Source organism: Zea mays, chromosome 7, assembly GCF_902167145.1.
Source record: "Zea mays cultivar B73 chromosome 7, Zm-B73-REFERENCE-NAM-5.0, whole genome shotgun sequence".
Classification (NCBI taxonomy): domain Eukaryota; kingdom Viridiplantae; phylum Streptophyta; class Magnoliopsida; order Poales; family Poaceae; genus Zea; species Zea mays.
The window spans coordinates 139654750-139666634 of record NC_050102.1 but is presented as its reverse complement, the minus strand read 5'-3'; positions in this window follow the sequence as shown (position 1 = coordinate 139666634).

Sequence of the window (11885 nt, the reverse complement as noted above, 5' to 3'; positions counted from 1 at the left end):
AGCGTGTTCCATAGCCACTTGATTTAACTAACACCTTAATAATCAAGTCTGTGGCTATTTAGTGTTTGATTTTACAGGATCACCTATTCACCCCCCCTCTAGATGCTCTCAAATTGTATCAGAGCCATACTCTTCATCTAAGGGACTAACCGCCCGAAGAGATGGATCCTAAGGGAAAGGGAATGGTGGTCAACGACAAGGAAAAGGAGTCCATCTTCAATGAGCCAAGAGACAACAAGCCTACCGACTTAGGCTCGAGTCACAAGAAGAGGGACAGGAAGAAGAAAAGGCACATCAAGAAGATTATCTACTACGACAACGATGCCTCATCTTCTTCACCAAGGGACGACGACGACGACTCCTCGTCAAAGAAAAAGACGGTCAATCAAAATTATTTGTTTGATTACTCTCGCATTCCCTACAATTCAAATGCGCATTTACTATCAATTCCCCTCGGAAAACCTCCACACTTTGATGGAGAGAACTATTCATTTTGGAGTCATAAAATGCGTAGTCATTTATTTTCTCTCCATCCTAGCATATGAGAAATTGTAGAAAATCGGATGCATTTCGATAGCACTGATAATCCTATGATCATTAATGAACAAATTCATAAGAATGCCCAAGCCACTACTGTCTTGCTAGCTTCACTTTGTAGGGATGAATATAATAACGTGAGTGGCTTGGACAACACTAAGCAAATCTGGGACACCCTCAAGATATCTCATGAGGGAAACGACACCACTATGATCACAAAGATGGAACTAGTGGAAGGCGAGCTGGGGAGGTTCGTGATGATCAAGGGAGAGGAGCCAACTCAGACCTACAACAGGCTCAAGACCCTGGTCAACAAGATCCGAAGCTATGGAAGCATAAGATGGACGGATCATGATGTCGTTCGACTCATGCTAAGGTCATTTACTGTAATTGACCCCCATCTTGTCAATCTTATTCGTGAAAACCCTAGGTACACCAAGATGACGCCCGAGGAGATCCTCGGAAAATTTGCGACCGGGCGCATGATGGTGAAGGAGGCACGATACGTGGATGATGCGCTAAATGGTCCACTGCCCATCTACGAGCCGCAGCCCGTTGCCCTCAAAGCAACGAGCAGCAGAGAGACACTACCGAGCAAGGTAGCACAAGTGGAGGCTGTCGGGCTCAACGAGGACGAAATGGCGCTCATCATCAAGCGCTTCAAAACCGCCTTGAAAGGACGCAAGGAATACCCCAACAAGAATAAAACAAGAGGAAAGTGCTCCTGCTTCAAATGTGGTAAGACGGGTCATTTCATAGCACAGTGCCCCGATAATGATAATGACCAGGGACAAGAAAAGCACGGGAAGAGGGAGAAGAAGAAGGTCTACAAGAAGGCAAAGGGCGAGGCGCACCTTGGAAAGGAATGGGATTCTGACTGCTCTTCATCCGACTCCAACGATGAAGGATTGGCTGCCTCAGCCTTCGACAAGTCTTCGCTCTTCCCCAACGAACGCCATACTTGCCTCATGGCTAAGGAGAAGAAGGTATGTATTCGAGATTCCCCTAAGTACTCTTCTTCTAGTGACGAGGAATCTTCCGATGATGAAGTAGATTATACTGACTTGTTTAAAGGACTAGATAGAGCAAAGGTAGACAAAATTAATGAATTAATTGATGCTCAAAATGAAAAGGATAGATTGCTAGAAAAGCAAGAGGACATTTTGTATGAGGAACATGACAAACTTGTTAATGTTCAAAAGTCTCTTGCTTTAGAAACTAAAAGAAATGAAATGCTATCCTCTGAGTTGTCTGCTTGCCATGAATCTGTCTCTAGTTTAAAGAATTTAAATGATGAATTAAATGCTAAGCTGGAGGAAGTTAACAAAACTAATTCATGTGTAGAGCATGTTATTATTTGTAATAGATGTAAGGATTTTAATGTTGATGCCTGTGATGAACATCTTGCTTCTATTACCAAATTAAATAATGAAGTGGCAAGTCTTAATGCTCAACTTAAGACTTGCAAGGTTGATTTTGATAAATTGAAATTTGCTAGGGATGCCTACACTGTTGGTAGACACCTTTCAATTAAGGATGGACATGGTTTTCGAAAGGAAACCAAGAACTAAACAAGTCAAAGGACTCCCGTTCTCAACAAGGAGAAAGGGAAGGCCACTATGGCGAGTAGTCCTCAAAGGAACCATGCCTTTATTTATGATAGGAAAATTGCTAGCCGTTCTCATTATAATAAGAGTTGTGTTCATGCTGCTTATAATGACTCACATGCTATGTTTGCATCTAGCTCTGCTTTTGTTCATGGTAGAAGTAGGCCTAGGAGAAATCATGTTGTGTCTCATGCTCCTAGGAAAATGTGCAATGGACCTTCTACTATTTATCATGCTTGCAATACCTCTTTTGTACTTTCATGTAAGAACACAAAAGTAGTTGCTAGGAAATTGGGATCCAAATGCAAGGGAGACAAGACTTGTATTTGGGTTCCAAAAGATATTGTGACTAACCTCGTAGGACCCAACAAGAGTTGGGTACCTAAAACCCAAGTTTAAATTCCTTGCAGGTTTATGCATCCGGGGGCTCAAGCTGGATTATCGACAGCAGATGCACGGACCACATGACGGGGGAGAAGAAGATGTTCACGTCCTACGTCAAGAACAAGGATTCCCATGATATGATCATCTTTGGAGATGGGAACCAAGGCAAGGTGAAAGGCTTGGGCAAGATAGCCATCACTAATGAGCACTCAATATCAAATGTATTTTTAGTAGAGTCGCTCGGGTACAATCTTCTGTCTGTAAGTCAATTGTGCCACATGGATTACAATTGTCTGTTTACAAATATAGATGTATCTGTCTTTAGAAGGAATGATGGTGTTGGGGACTTGTTCTCAAATGCTTCGAATTAAGAACAAGGCAACACAAAGATGTTAAGTATAAACGCCCTTCGTCCGCTGAAGCATTATCTCCCCAAGGATTTAATGAGCTTCGGACGAAGGTCATAAGTAAAGTATCACGAAGATTTCACCTTCGTGATTATATTTGTAAGACAACAATCAATGAAAAATGCAATATAAAGTATAAATATTTTCATATGTTTTTATTATATGAATATACAAGTATCAAAACATAATATTTAAGCACATTTATACCTTCGCCTTGGCAGAAAGCAATAATTCAAGCGTAATGTGTCCGTGATTATAGGATCGTGTGAACAGTGCCGGGATACTGTTCACCTATTTATAGGCACAGGATGCAACCTGTGCAAAATTACATTTATGTCCTTTACAATCGACTACAATAATGACACAAAACATCATGGGTCTTTAAGTCAACTCATCTTTAAGTCGGTTCGACCCTTCATCTTGAGATTTGTCTTTGTGCCGAAGCTTTATAGATAATAGCTTCGGCGCTTGCTTCTGATAAGACCTTTCGAAGGTGTTCTTTCTAGGATCTTCGGCTACAAAGCATACCCCCAACAGTAGCCTCTTCACGGTGCTAGATCGTTTTTCGTAACGAGCTTGATCCGTGAAAAAGTCTTCTAGGCTTCGGGACGCCGAAGATCCAAAAAACACCTTCCCTGAGCTCGTTGGCGAGAAACAATTAAAATAATCGTCGCGCGCGCACCAATTACGCGCGCGCCAGCGAATCACCTTCTCGGACCCTGTGGCCCACCGTTCAGTGAGTGCGGGTGACTGTTTGTTCAGTGCCGGAGACCTTGCCGATTCACCTTCCGACCTGCGGCACTATATAAACAGACGGGTAGTTGTGAAGTTACCACGGCATTCATTGCTATTGCACTGTTTTGCTGCCAAATTTTTAGTCATAGCCGAAGCTTAATCATCGTGCTCAGACGAAACTTCGCTTGTGATTCTGCTTCGGCACAAGAGTAAGAGCTTCGAAAAAACAGAAAAGTCAACACCAAAAATTTCAAGTGTCATAATCAAATGGCCAGAGTTCGCTCTACTGCTCGGGTTGATCGTGAGGGAGGTGAGACCGAAGCTACCGAGACTGTTCCTATTTTGGAAGCAATGAAGCGCTCTGGGTTGGTAACACCGGAGGACATCCCTGCTGCCGAAGCAGAACATGCTGCCGTTGAAGAAACTGATTCCGAAGATGATTACAGTAGTGCAGTGCCGAGCAAGCCTAGCCACCTGGACTTCGGAAAGTCCACTATCTCCGAAGCTGATTTTCCTAAGATGGTGAAGTTGGGCTATCTTAGTGAAGCAAAGAAGGAATTGATTCGTTTCGGTGGAGAAGAAACTATCCCGAAGCCGGGAAAAAATGAAGTGGTGGTTTTCAAAAGTCTTTTTAAAGCTGGTTTAAGATTTCCTCTGAACAAGATGATTGCTGGTGTGTTGAAGAAATATGGGATCTAACTTCATCAGCTGACGCCTAACGCTATCATTAGGCTGAGTGTTTATATCTGGGCCCTCCGAAGCCAGGGGGTGGAACCATTCTCCGAAGGTTTTTGCCGAGTACACGAACTGCACTACCAAACCAAGGCTAGGGGGGATGGTTTGCATGAGAATTTTGGCTGCTACAACTTTGCTTACCGCAAAACTACAAAGTTCCCAGTGATTAGCTACCGAAGCAAATGGACAGCAGGATGGAAATCTGAATGGTTCTATGTCAAAGTTGACGAAGATGATGATAAATTGGTCTAGAGTCCGTTAGAACTGACCTTCGGAGAAACAAGACCCCCATGCAACATGGAACGGGGGAGCCCGAGCCAGATTGCCTTGGCTGAATTTCGAGTAATTGCAGATCATATTGGCACTAGAGACTTGATGCAGGCATTTTTGGCCTTCAGAGTATTTCCTACTTTGAAGGAGTGGGAAATGCCAAAACTGTAGGGGGAGAAGAAGAAAGGGGAGCTTATTCGGTTGCCTTACCACTACAAGTTCAAAAAACATTTCAAAGTACCATGCCAAGAATGGCTGGATACAATTGAAGTAATGTGCAACGAAATTCTTGGAAATTACTCTAAAAAAGAAGATCAACTGATGACAGCGGCCTTCGGCACCCGTCCGAAACGAAGGCTTAACAGAGTGATGGATGCTATAGGCTTTGAATATCCTGATTATGAGCGACTGGACAAGGGTGCCGAAGGGCAAAAAAGAAAAAGAGTGGCTAGCGCTTTGAATAAAGACGACAAAGATCAGTCAAAGAAGAAGAAACAAAAATCTGAGGCGAAAGCAGTTGCTTCAAAGAAAAGAAAGGACTCGACCCCAAAGCAAAAATCAATTGATGAGGAAGAGAAGACTTCTGCGACATCTTCTGCTGCTGAAATAGAGGAAATCCTAAAGGTAATGACTGAAACTTTGCCTGTCAAACTAAGTCCATTGGGGCTTCATCTGACGAAGCTTTTTCATAAGGAAAAGGAGCCCACAAAAACAAAGGCACCTAGGCCAAAGATGCAAAGGATTGTTACTGTGACAGAAGTGATTGAAGCAACACCACCAAGGGCTTCAGCTCCGAAGGTGCCTGCTATTGAAAGCACAACAGCTACCGAAGCTGCTCCTTCGGAGGCCACGGATGCCGAAGCTACTAGGATTGAAGACATTAATTTGGAAAGTGTGGCTCTTGATATAGATAAAATTCTGCTAGACATGGCCGCAGAAGAAGCTGCTGGAGCCACCGAAGAGGCTTCGGCCCCAGAGGCCGAGAAAAAGAAAGAAATTGCCGAAGAAACACTGGAGGATGAAATTTTCAATTTTCAAAACTTGGTTGGTCAAGAATTAACAAAAACCGAAAAAGAAGAATTAAAAGAGTATGCCATTTCTTGCGGCTATCGGACAGGGGCACTTCTCTTCGGAGGTGTTGATGATGAGAAGCTAGGCTGCATCCGAGATCAGACCGGAGCAAAGGTTATCGGTACTCTATCAAAGAGTATCGGTTTCCCGAAGCTCGAAGCCGATATTAGCCGCTACCGACGACAGCACCTCGTCGGTAGTTTGTTTTATTCCAATTTCAAGGTAAACAATCTCCCTCTAACTTTTTATTTATAAAAAATGTTTTCTAACGAAGGTTGTTCGTGTACAGAGTATGCTATTGAGCAAAGCTTTGAGGATGCAACAGGATTTAGAAGACAAAAAGCAGGAGGTTATAATTGAAAATTTAGAAAACAAAATAAAAGATCAAACAACTGCTTTTGAGAAAAAAGAGTTCGAACTCCAAACAACTGAAGGTTTACTAGCGGAAGCCGAAGCTAAAATAACGGAACTGAATACAAAGCTTCTCGGTTCCGAACAAGAAAAGCTGAAGCTTAATGAAAAACTTGAGGCTGAAATCCAGAATGGTTTAGTTCTGAAAAAATCATTGATAGACCTTCAGAACAAATGTTTGAAATTCAGCAATCAATGTGTTCAACGACTGAAGAAGGTGTTTTATTCAGTCGGGGCCAGTAGTGAAAAATTTATTCCTTCGGCTGAAGATCTACCAGGAGCCTTCGAACACATCGAAGGTGAGATTGATGACCTTGATGATGTTATTGCTGGACACGACGACTTTTGTGCCCTGGTAGCTTCTCGGGGCACCACTGCTGCGTTCCTGAAATCTGGCTGTGAGCATGGAAAAATTATCAACAGACCCAATTTCAGCCTATCACCAACAATTCTAGATGATATTCCTAACCTCGCCCGAAGCATTGCGAATAAATTTATAAAGGTGATATGGACAAAGGGTGGGCGAGAGAAAGCTGGTGACGAAGCCCGAGACCACCTTAAGCTGGTAACAATATTATACCTTATGATTACCTTTTCCTTTGAATTTTGAATTTAGCTTATAATACTCACATACAGGTTAACCAAGCTGAAGCTGAAGCTGCAGAATAAAAGGAAGAAGCTCCAGAGATGCTGTCGAAGCTCAAATAGTTTGTAAAAATAGCTCAAAAAACTCCTGTGATAACTTGTATAAAGTATGATGTAATTGAATTTCACTTTGTAATATAATCTTACTTTTCTGTCCATGTATGAAATGCTTTGGTGTGGACGAAATTAATACTTTTGATCCATAGGCGAAAAACACCTTCCCTTCTTTGCGTACACAGCGAAGCATAAAATTGCCTCTTTTTCTCTTTTTTCCGAAGCCTTCTCTTTCGAAACCGAAGCAAGTTTGTATGTTATGCTGATGATGATCCTATGTATGTTTAAGTGAATGTTTATGAATGCAAATGTATGATGTAATGTATCGTGCAAATGAATGTTTGAAGATACATATGAAACCATAATAACAAATCTTTGCCGTTTATTTTTCGGCTTCATCGCTAATTTTTCCGGTGTATCAGCGCTGACTTTTCGCTGTAAGCCTCCCTTAGGAGCTTCTTTGCCTTTTATTTATGCGGAATCAGCATTGACTTTTCGCTGTAAGCCTCCCTCAGGAGCTTCTTCGCCTTTTATTTCGGCGGAATCAGCGTTGACTTTTCGCTGTAAGCTCTGCATTCCCTTAGGAACGACTTTTGAGCAGAAAACTTACGTTGTGCTCCCTTAGGAACGGCTTTTTGTAGCTTCGTCGTGCTCTGCATCCCCTTAGGGACGTCTTTCGAGCTTCTCTGTGTTTTTTTGTTGCACTCGATGGTGCATGCCCAGTTTTTACATTTACATCTTCGGGGGATACTGCTCTTGTAGAGCTGATATAAGGAAAAGAGAAATTACATGCTATGGCCCCATTAAAAACCTTTCTCCCCCTTTGGAAAGGAAAAGGGTGCCATAGGAGAGAATAAAAAAGATTACATCAGTTTACACATAATACCGCCGAAGCTCATCCGCATTCCAAGATCTAGGAATATCGCTGCCGTCCATATCCTTCAGCCTGTAGGAACCGGGTCTTGACGAAGATACTACCAGGAAAGGCCCTTCCCATTTCAACTGCACCTTGCCTACTGTGTCTGGGTTAGCAACTCTTCGAAGTACCAAGTGTCCTGGCTTAATATTTTTTAACCTAACCTTTATGTCACACCATTTTATTGTTTCGGCTTGATATTTATTGATATTCTCTACAGCCTGAAGCCTGATCCCTTCTATAGCATCTTTTGCCACAGAATAATCAGCTTCGTCTTCTACCGAAGCCACTGTTCTTATTGATCCCGCTTTATCTTCTTCTGGGGTTATTGCTTCGTCACCAAACAACAATTTGAATGGTGTAAAACCTGTTGACCTTGATATTGTTGTGTTGTGGCTCCACACCACTTTGATTAATTCGTCCGGCCACTTCCCCCTGGGCTGGTTGAAGATTAACTTCATTATTCCTGTCATTATAATGCCATTAGCTCTTTCGACAAGTCCATTTGAATCCGGATGCCGAACTGATGCAAAGTGGATCTTCGTACCAATTTGTTCACAAAACTCTCCAAAAGCTTCGGCATCAAACTGTGCTCCATTGTCCACGGTAATGGCCTTCGGCACTCCGAAGCGACACACAATATTTTGCTAGAAAAACTTTTGAGCAGTAATCAAAGTTATTGTGGCTAAAGGCTTCGTCTCAATCCATTTGGAAAAATATTCCACTGTCACTACAACATATTTTAAATTCCCTTGTGCTGGTGGAAGTGGGCCTAGCAAATCAAGGCCCCATCTTTGCAATGGCCAAGTGGGTTGTATTAATTGAGTTAGAGATTAAGGTTGTTTTTGATCTCTTGCACATCTTTGACAACCTTCGCATTTTTGGACTAATTCTGCTGCATCCGAAGCTGCCTTCGGCCAATTGAATCCTTGACGAAAAACTTTACCCAACAGAGGCCTGGATCCGATGTGAGATCCACACAGGCCTGCATGTATTTCTTTCATCAGCTCTATACCTTCAGTTCTGGATAAACATTTGAGTAATGGAGAACAGACCCCATGCTTGTATAACTCCCCTTCTATTATTACATATGGACGGGCTCTTGCCGCTATTCTCTTTTGATAAGCTTCGTCATCTGAAAGAAAATTGCCCTGGAGAAAAGACATGATCTCAGTTCTCCAATCTTCGCTATAAACAGAAGATATATTGAGCACTGCTGTTTCAAGAAGGTCAACCGAAGGTGCTTTTATTGTTTCAAAGAAAACTTCCGAAGGTAATGGCAGCCCCTGTGCTACTGACTTGGCTAATAGATCAGCGTGTTCATTTTCTCCTCGTGGAATATTCTTAACAGAAAACCCTTCGAAGGAGGCTTCAAGTCTTCGAACTGTATCCAAATATTTTTCAAGCTTCGGATCTCTTGCTTTGCAACTTTTGTCAACATGGCCAGAAATAACTTGAGAATCAGTTTTTAGGACCGTCCTTCTTATCCCCATTGCTTTCAACTTCCGAAGACCCAAAAGCAAAGCTTCGTATTCAGCAATATTTTTTGTACAACTAAAATCAAGTTTCACTGCGTAGCATGTTCTGACTTTGGAAGGTGCAATTAAGATGACAGCTGCACCTGCCCCGAAGGTTCCCCAAGAACCATCGCAGAATACTGTCCAAGCTTCGGCATCTTTACTTGCTTCTTCTTCCTGAGCCCCTGGCGTCCAGTCAGCAATGAAGTCTACTAACGCCTGGGACTGAATCGAAGATCTATGCACATAATCAATGCAGAACTCATTGAGTTCCACAGCCCACTTCCCAATCCTTCCAGTAGCTTCTCTATTTCTCATAATATCCTTCAAAGGTTGTGAAGAAGGAACAATTATATGGTATGCTTGGAAATAATGTTGAAGTTTCCTGGAAGCCATCAAAACAGCACACAGCACCTTCTCCAATTCTGTATAGTTTTTCTTTGATAAACTAAGGACTTCGGAGACGAAGTATATTGGGGCTTGCTTTTTGGCTTGCCCTTCAAACTTCTCTTGGACAAGTGCCGCACTTACCGCTGAGTGTGAAGCTGCCACATATAACAACAGAGGAGCCCCTGGCGCTGGTGGAGTTAATGTCGTTAGATCTATCAAATACTGCTTCAGCTCGTCGAAGGCTTTCTGCTGAACTGACCCCCATTGAAAAACTTCGACTGACTTCAGCACTTCAAAAAATGGTAAATTTCTCTCTGCTGATCTAGATATGAATTGATTCAGAGATGCAAGTCTTCCCGTCAGTCGTTGAGCCCCCTTCTTTGTGCTTGGTGGTTCCATTCGAAGAATAGCTTCGATTTTATTTGGATTAGCCTCAATCCCTTTTGTTGAAACTAGGCAACCAAGGAATTTCCCCTTCTTCACTCCGAAGACACACTTTTCTGGATTCAGCTTCAGACCGGCTTGTCTAAAATTAGTGAAGGTCTCCTGCAGATCAGCAATGTGATTTTCTTGCTTCGTGCTTTTTACTATAATATCATCAACATAAGTTAGCACATTTCTGCCTATCTGAGAATGAAGAACCTTCGCTGTCATTCTGCTGAAGCTTCCTCCAGCATTCTTGAGCCCCTCAGGCATCCGAAGATAACAATATGTTCCACTAGGGGTTATGAAGCTGGTTTTTGGCTCATCCTCTTTCTTCATCCAAATTTGATGATAGCCTGAATAACAATCTAGCAGACTCATAAGCTCTGACGAAGCTGCTGCGTCAACTAGGGAATCTATCCTTGGTAATGGAAACTCATCCTTCGGACAAGCCTTGTTGAGATCAGTAAAATCAATACACATCCTCCATTTGCCATTGGCCTTTTTTACCATAACAGTGTTGGCTAGCCATTCTGGGTACTTCACTTCTCTGATGACTCCGGCACAAAGGAGTCTTTTTACTTCATTCCGAGCACCTTCGGCCTTGTCATCAGACATCTTCCGAAGCCTCTGCTTTCTAGGTCTGAAGGATGGATCAACATTGAGCGAGTGTTCAATAACATCCCTGTTGACTCCACAGAGATCAATAGCTGACCATGCAAAGACATCTTTGTTGTTGAACAGAAACCTTATCAGAGTTTTCTCTTGTTCCTCAGACAATTGAGATCCCAATAGCACCTTCTGCTCTGCTATATCGTCACATAAGAGCATGGGCTTCGGCTGATCGGCCGAAGCAGCTTTCTCCCTTCTGTACTTGTATTGCTCACAAGCTTTAGCTCCATCTATGTTATGGATTGCTTTTGAATCTATCCAGTTTCCTTCGGCCTTTCTGGCAGCTTCCTGACTTCCATGAATAGCAATAGGCCATTGATCCGAAGTTATTTTCATGCAAAGATATGTTGGGTGAAGAATTGCTTCAAAAGCATTGAGAGTACCACGACCAATGATTGCGTTGTAAGGGTACTCCATGTCAACAATATCAAACACAACTTGTTCAGTCCTTGTATTGTTGATAAATCCGAAGGTTACTGGCATCGTGATCTTGCCAAGTGCTACAATCTACCTTCCTCCGAAGCCACAAAGGGGATGTGTGGCGTCATGGATCTTATCTTCGGGCTCTTGCATATGTCTGAAGGCCTTAGCAAATATAATATCCGCTGCACTGCCTATGTCAACCAAAACATTGCGGACCAGAAATCCTTTGATAACACAAGAGATAACCATAACATCATTGTGAGGGTAATCCTTGAGCTGAAGATCCTCTTGGGAGAAGGTAATCGGGATGTGAGACCATCTTGACTTGATGAAGGGTCCTTGCACCCCTACATGTTGTACCCTTCTCTGTGCCTCCTCCTTCTGCTTCTTATTAGCCGGCTCTGAGCATGAACCACCTGTTATCGGGAGTACAAGCTTCGGAGCCAAAGCAACTCCAGCTTTGAACGAAGCCATCAGCTCAGAAAGTGGAAGTGAGTTCACCGAAGGTGGGCGCCAATGTTGGGGACTTGTTCTCAAATGCTTCGAATTAAGAACAAGGCAACACAAAGATGTTAAGTATAAACACCCTTTGTCCGCTGAAGCATTATCTCCCCAAGGATTTAATGAGCTTCGGACGAAGGTCATAAGTAAAGTATCACGAAGATTTCACCTTCGTGATTATATTTGT